Source organism: Protopterus annectens, chromosome 3.part1, assembly GCF_019279795.1.
Source record: "Protopterus annectens isolate FY-2018-M chromosome 3.part1, PAN1.0, whole genome shotgun sequence".
NCBI lineage: Eukaryota > Metazoa > Chordata > Ceratodontiformes > Protopteridae > Protopterus > Protopterus annectens.
Genome location: NC_056732.1, coordinates 451724902 through 451733307, shown reverse-complemented (window position 1 = coordinate 451733307; position 8406 = coordinate 451724902).

The window sequence follows — 8406 nt, the reverse complement described above, 5'->3', positions numbered from 1 at the left end:
CTGCCCTTTGGCTTATCTACTGCTCCCAGAGTTTTCACAGAGTGCCTGGCTCCAGTCATTGCTTTTTGCAGGCAGAAGAAAATTCAGATTTATCCATACTTGGACAACTGTCTAATTCAAGTAAATTCTCAGGAACAGCTGTTAAAGGATTTAGAATTTGTAAAGACTCTTCTTTCTTCCCTGAGTTACACTCTCAACGAGGAAAAATGGTGCCATCCAAGGAGATAACATTCCTGGGAGCGAGTCTGAACACAGCCACCCAGAAGATATATCTCACCTAGGAGAAGCAGACAACTCTTCCAGTTTACTTCAAGGATTTGGCAAGCCTGTTCCAGCTCCCTGCAAGGAAATACCTGCAAGCTCTGGGATACATGGCTTCTTGCATTCTCATGATTCTGTATGCAAGACTGCATATGAGGGAATTGCAATGGTACCTCAAGAACCTTTGGTGTCAACACACACAGGACCTGAATATGATAATTCCACTGCTTCCATGTCTGCAGACAGAGTTTCTATGGTGGACAACAGCCCATCTACAAAACAAAGGCATGCCTTTTTGCCCACCCCCTGCCACTCAAGTTCTTACCACAGACGCATCGGAGTATGTCTAGGGAGCTCATCTGGATGGCAGATGCATACAGGGAAGTTGGAATGCCCAGCAGATGCACCTGCACATAAATCTGGAGGAGTTGATAGCAGTTCAGCAGGCCTTAGTAGCTTTCAAGCATCTTCTTTCTCCAGGAACTCTGCTCATCAGAACAGACAACACCACAGTCATGTGGTACATCAACAAGCAGGGAGAGACTCATTCTTATCCCCTGTGCAGGCAGATCATGAATCTCTGGTACATAGCAGCATCTCTGGGCCTGTATCACCTAGCTCAGTTTCTTCCAGGGAGACTCAATGTTCTAGCAGACCAGTTGAGCAGACAGACCCTGGATCCTCATGAGTGGCAACTGAACAGAAGAGTCTTTTACAACATCATTCAACATTGGGTCACTCCTCAGGTGGATCTTTTCTCCTCCCCAGGCAACCATCTTCTACCTCTTTTTTGCACCAGACAGCATCACAGCAGAGCCTGGAGAGTGGATGCTCTGTCCTTCCCTTGGACGTGGCTGTCAGTTTATACCTTCCCTCCCCTTCCTCTTCTTCCCAGAGTATTATTAAAGATCAGGGACGAATGGCCAAGGACTATTTTCATAGCTCCAGACTGGCCCAGACAGCATTGGTATCCTCTGCTTTGCAGTCTCTCCCAATTTCCTCCTTGGCATCTTTCTCTGAAGCCAGATCTTTTGGTTCAGGAAGGGGAAACATTCTACATCCTCATCTTCAGTCTCTCCATTTGGCAGCATGGTTCATTGTATGACTCCGTCCTTTTCTTCTTCCCTTTCCCAGCAGGTGGTTAACGTGCTTCAAGAGGCCAGGAGGCCTAGCACTAGGAAGTCCTACGCTGGCAAATGGGAAAGATTCTCCCACTGGATGCAGGCTAGAGGGGAATCTTCTTCTCAGCCTACCCTTCCTCTGATCCTGGAATACCTGGCTGATTTGCTTCAGGTTGGTCTTTCTTTTTCCTCTATCAAGATCCATACTTCAGCCATTTCTGCTCATTGTTCTTTTGAGCAACCCATTTTCTCTCATCCCCTGATGAAAATGTTTCTCAGAGGTGCTTGCAAATTAAAACCTCACAGAAGGGCACCTACTCCAGCCTGGGACCTTAATTTTGTTGTAGAGAAGCTCACTCTTCCTCCTTTTGAGACAGCTACCACTGCAGATTTAAAGTTTCTCTCTTGGAAGACTGCCTTCTTTTTGGCTATAATGTCAGCAAGGAGAGTTTTGGAGTTGCAAGCACTGATGGCTGTGGAGCCTTTTCTTATTTTCCATGCAGATAAGGTCTCTCTGAGAACCAACCCCTCCTTTATGCCTAAGGTGGTTTCCAGCCTGACTCTTAATTAATCCATACACCTTCCTACCTTCTTTCCTAATCCCCGAAATAGAAGTGAAAAGATCCTAATTCTCTTAATGTGCACAGACAGCTCAGGTTTCACCTGGACAGGACTAAAGACCTTCAGAAATCAGCACAGTTATTGGTCAGTTTTGCCTCAGGAGCTCAGGACAAGGCTGTTTCTAAGCAAACCATTTCTAAATGGATTGCACATTGTATTACTTTTGTTATTCTTTTCATGGCAAGGCTCCTCCTCAAGGGGTTAGGACCCACTTAACAAGAGCAGCTTCCACTTTTGTAGCCTTTTTAAGGGGTGTCCCTAGTAAAGGCATTTTGGAGGCTGCCACATGGTCTTCAGTTCACACTTTCACAACGCATTATAATTTGCCTTTGTTTTCTAGAGCCAGGCCAGGGTTTACCACTGCTGTTCTGCAGGGCATTATCTCCAATCCTTGATTCTGTTGGTTCCTCCTCCCTTTTCTTTGGGCTTTGGTAATCAACCCATTGGTTAGGACTGCAACAGTGAAACACGATGAACATAGTACAGTTGTGTACACTTACCATAAATGTAGATGTTTGAGTGTATTCACTGTTGCAGTCCTGGTTTCCCTCCCTCCTTCCCCCTTGTTGGTCCTCTCCTATTCTTTTTTCCTAAGGTACAGGCAAAATTTGGTATTATTTGCGAATGTTGGTTTTGGTTTAATCCTTGTTTTTGGGGGGCTTCTGACTGTTATGGCAAGAAAGACTGAGGAAGTGACGTCAGCTGTCTCCTTTTGTATCGGACACCCTGATGTCTTTTACAACTGATGACAGCCGATGTCATATTTACTTACGTTTGATATTCTGGCCAATCGAGGGCTACCAGGAGCCGGATAACCCATTGGTTAGGACTGCAACAGTGAATAAACTCGAACATCTACATTTATGGTAAGTGTACACAACTGCATTTTTCTTCTCCGTTTGCAAAGAAGATAGAGAAAGTAAAGGTTCAAAAGGAGGTTGTCTCTCTCCTAAGGAACCTGGCAACGAATGATTAAGAGAGAGAACAAAAAAACAGATCAGATTAGTCCAGTAAAACATCATTGGATCAATCGGAGATGTCCAGTCTGGCCCCAAAGACACCCAGATGTTCAGATCTGGAGCTTCATCAGATCCAATCACTACCACTCCCTTTACATTTTTCTCTGTAACTTGTGAGTCTGAGGTTTTATTCCCCAAATCTGCAAGAGAAACACTGTTCTTGTCTTCCTTCAGCAGCTTCATCCTTTGGGTCCTTCAGTTCATCAGAGTCTTTCAAAAGCTGATTTAGAATATTCAGCTGGGAGTCATCCTGGTACTGTTCTCTTCAGGAGGTCTGGGCACAACTTCTACTGCCCAAACACTGGTTTCTCCTGTTCCAGTTTAACTGTCTGAACTGAAGCTCATGGATCCAAGTATAGCCAATAGAGCACCACCACTGGAACCAATGGCCTTTTTGACTTTGGTATCCCTTACTGTTTTGACTCTGGCACTGTCAGATTGGGTTAAGTCTCAGCGCCAAAGCATCAGAGCCGAGGCCCAGGGGTCAGAGTCAACCCTGAAATTCTCAGATCCATCCATTCCCCTCAGTGTCTCAGTACTCGAAGGCTCAGCACAGTTGTTGGCCTCGAGCTGGGTCAGGTCAGTGCTGAGAGTATGCCACTCTTTTCCCCTGCAGATTGGCTGGCTGCTGTCTTAGTCCTGATTTCTTCTTATGCCTTTGAGGTATTTGAGAGGGTTCTGTCCCTGTTGAGAGAGGTCTCTCTGCCACAATCTGCTCCTGACCTCCATTGGATCTTGTTTCTGTATCCACTCATCAGGCAAGCTCCACATCTGATGCTGAACCTTCCCCAGAAGACCACATATGGTGTGTGTGTGTGTGTGTGTGTGTGTGTGTGTGTGTGTGTGTGTGTGTGTGTGTGTGTGTGTGTGTGTGTGTGTGTGTGTGTGAGTGAGGAAATGGGCTTGTAACAGGAGACACTTAGACTCTGCATTGTCATCAGTCACTGAAGACACAGATTTCAGTGAGAGAGAAGGTTCCCCATTATCCCCTCTAGAGGATGTCTCCTTTGGAGACCTTCTGGAGTTAACAAAGCAAAGAGGAGGTTGGTGCTGCAAAGCTATGTATCCTGAGAAGTCTGTGTTCCTTGAGACATTCAGGGTTGGCTATTATACCTTCTCGGTACTTCCACCTACTGATGAACTAATAGACCTAGTTTTTCAGTGGCATGGAAGGAACCTGATGTGGTGGAACCAGTTCCCATGAAAACCTGATAAGATTTTGGTAGACCCCCTAGGATTAGACTCCACTGGAGCAAGGATCCCTAGTAGATGCTATGGTTGTTGCAGCAGTATGCAGAAAGAGCTGTCTAGAGAGCCTATGGCTTTGTTCAGATTTGGGAAATGAACATATGCTTCAGCATCTTTTGCAGTCAGAGAACTGAACTAGCTAGCTCATATGACACATTTTTAGAGGGAATTGACAGGTAATCTACCTGCAGGCATCCAAAATTCAATGGAGTCCCAGATGTCTACTCCTCAGTCAATAACTAACGTATCAATGCATCTACTTTCCAACACAGCTGCTGGTATAATCAGGGCAGCAGGCACTGGCATTGCCATTTGATGGCAAACCTGCATGCACCTATGCAACTTCACAGAAGGCTTAAAGACATCCTTCGTCAATGCCCCCTCTGACGCCCCTGCCCTGGCCCAGTAATCAAGGAGCCTCAATCCTCACCACTAACACCAGTGAAGAATGTGCACATTGGGAGGATGACAAGTACACACACAGTAAAGTACAATTTCCCTTAAGAGCACACAGAGACCACAATCAGTTTGGGGCTGTTTTCCCCTCTCTCTCCAGATTTCCAATAAGACTCCCCACTGGCACAGCTCTAGGATTAAGATCTCAACTGAGTGGTCAAGCCAAAACCTCCAGCACCCTTTCTGTCCAACAAGTGCTTTGTATCCTTGCCCAAGTAGCGGACACAGGCTCACACACTTTGAGATTTGATTTATATACAAACACACAGACACTCCTGGGGAAGGCTGGCACTGGTTCACTAGCTATGCCCCCTTTTGCTCAGACTATAAGGCAGAAAGCACTGTCACCAACCACCCTTATCAGCTACTATAAGGCCCTTCCCAAAGGGTGACCAATTCTGCTGTGTAATGTTACTGTTATCCAAATGGTAAGTATGACCAGAACTATTAAGGCTATTCCAGAGTGGCCTGTACAGTATCACCAAATACATATGCAAGTACGCTAAGAGCTTAAATATCTCTATACGAAACCAGCCACAATTAAAAGGTTTAAATATATTTAATAATAAATAATAAAAGTAGAAGACAATACTCATTAACTCAACACAGTGACAATATACTTCAGAATCACAGGAAATATTTTAAAACAACATTGCAGAACAGTCTCACATAAATACAGAAAACATCTAGATTACTCTTCAGATACTATGCCCTAAATGTCTTACTTACAGATCTAGGCAAATACAGATGAGAAGTGAAGAAGAGATGTTTACAAGTCCAGAACAAAATACAAAATGCACAGACTTTCTCTCTAAGATACTTCTTAAATTAATACTACACATTACTGCTGGGTTAGCTAGACGACATCACTGTTTGACACCTGCATCTAGTTCCCAGGCTAAACAGATACCAACAGAATTTAACGTCTCTATGAAAAATACTTATCTTTTAGAGGCTGACACTTATCTCTTAGAAGCTTGCCTGAAACTGGAAGTCGTAAAACAATTACCTTGGAAACCTGTAATTACTTTTGTTTCCAGACAATAGAAAGAAACCCATAGCTTAGACATCCTGTCTCTTAGCAGAGATAAACCAACTTTATAGCAGATCATAAAACTGTTTACTTATTTTCTCAGAGTTTGCAAGTTAACTCTGTATATCCCAAATTCTACTATGAAAACATACATTTTCACAGGCATGTAGTCCATATACATTTCTGCCCTTCTCCAGCAGAGTGCACTGTGGTTACATTTTTGAAGCTCAGCACATAACATATAGTTTAATCATAACATATAGTTCTCTTACATTTGTAAAACAAGCCTGTGGATCATATTAATATTTACAAATGATATGGGATTATTTACAAAATTCTATCTACCTGGACTGGCAGCCTTCACAACCCCCCCTCCCCACGAGAACTCAAGCTAGTTTTTCCAAGTAACCCTTGAGAAACATTGCTTGAGAGGGTTGAGTCTATCTGGGAATACCTTACCCCATTCCCTGTCTTGAGAGTCCATCTGTGTTGCCATTGCTATCCCCATTACGGTGCTGCATTGTCATATCATATGCTTGCAACCTTAGGCTCCCCCTTAGCAACTTGTCATTTTGCTTGCTGGCTCCATGTAACCATGTTAGGGGATTGTGATCGGTAACTACAGTGAATTTTCTTCCATACAGATAAGGCTGAAGTTTCTGCAGTGGCCACACTATGGCTAGACATTCCTTTTCAACAGCTGCATAGCATTCCTCTCTGGGTAGGAGCTTACGACTGAGATAAACCACTGGGTACTCTTCTTCCTCTGAAGAAATCTGGATAAGTACAGCCCCCACACCATGGTTCAAAGCATCCACCTGCACAACAAATTCTTTGTGTAATCTAGACTGGCTAACATCCCAAAGCTTCTTTAAGCTTCTGGAATCCCTGCTCACATGCTGGGGTCCACATTACCTTACCTGGCCTGTTTTTCCTTGTCAGGTCTGTGAGGGGAGCAGCTATGCTACTATAACTGGGGACGCACTTTCTGTAGTACCCTGCTCTCCCTAAAAATGCACTCACCTGCTTTTTGGTAACAAGCACAGGCCATGCCTGAACGGCTTCCACTTTGGCCAGTTATGGCCTGATCTTACCTCTCCTCACTCAATGTCCCAGGTAGGAGACCTCTTCCATACCCACCTGGCATTTGCTCACCTTAGTGGTCAACCCTGCCCTCTATAGTCTGCCCAGCACAACCCTGACATGCTGAAGGTGCTTTTGCCAGGAATGGCTATAGATGGCAATATCATCTAGGTAAGCCAGGGCAAAATCTCCTGCTCCTGCTAGGATATGATCTAGCCAGCATAACTAGGAACCAGAACAACAAATACCAAAATGAAAAACACAGTCCAAATGTTCCAAGCAGGTCCACACCAGTGAAATAAAAAAACAATTTCTTTATTGCCATAGTAGATTTAGCACTTTCGTCTGCTTATACCACAAGACTTCTTCAGAATCTACCTTCATACTGTTCAAGCACATTTAAATACTGCAGGAACAAAACCACCTGATCCAATAAAACAATTAAACATTTAAAGAAACACTACTTTCAAATATATACATAAACATACAAACATAAAAATACAATTATGTATCTAACGACATAACATGTGTGTGTATGTATGTCACCTCTAAGCAAACCATCTTTTTTTTATATAAAAATATAATGAAATACAAAATACAATATATAGAAATTGTATAAAACAACCCAGGTTTAAACATTGTAAGACCTGAGTTTCAAAATGCTGCTAATACTAAAGTCTTCATTAAGCCCAGGAGAAATGTGAGCCTGCATCCTAATTTGCCAAATCAATTCTTTGGCTTCTAACAAATCCTGCCATGGGCCACCCCTAGGATTTTTATACACCTGCTCAACTCCAAAAAATAAAAGCTTATGTTCAGGGTGTTGGACAATGTGTTTCGCTAACACATTAGTCATTTTCTGATGTCTAATGTCCAACAAGTGCTCATAAATCTGATCTATAAAACGTTTCTGAGTTTTGCCAACATAGAATTTAGGGCAATGATTACATTGGGCCACATAAACAATACCTCTTGCATTGCAGTATTGGAATGCCCTTCAGCTGGACTCTGCCTAAAAAGGCATTAGGGGGCATCAAAGGCTTTAGCTAGTATGTGAAAGCCTTTGAATGAGAAGTGCAGGCCATCCTTAGTGAATTAAGCTGGACTGCCAAGCATCGTGCTTTGTACTGACACATACTGGATTCCCCTAGAATGACACCAACTATTTCATCAGTTATTGAAACCAGTTATCTTTGTATCTAGGTACCATTCAAACTGAAGGAAGGATTCTGCTCAGGATCAGTGTTTTACCCACATTTGTAAAATTCATGAAATTTTCTGACATGTCTCTATGTATGCCCATCAGGGTTTTACATCTCAAGTCGTTCACTCCCATGTGAACCACTACCATATCATAGTCATATTTGTTAGGAGTTCTTAGGGCCCTTGCAATGTTAAACATCTAAGCACCTGAAATACAGCAAACAAAAGCTTTCCTTGTCCAGCCTAGTGAGTGATGAGTCAGTTTGCCTAACAATAGAGATACCTATCATTAAAACATTTCTGTTGCTGCTGGATTTATGTGCGCATTGTACTATGCACTGTACACATTGCAGATATATTG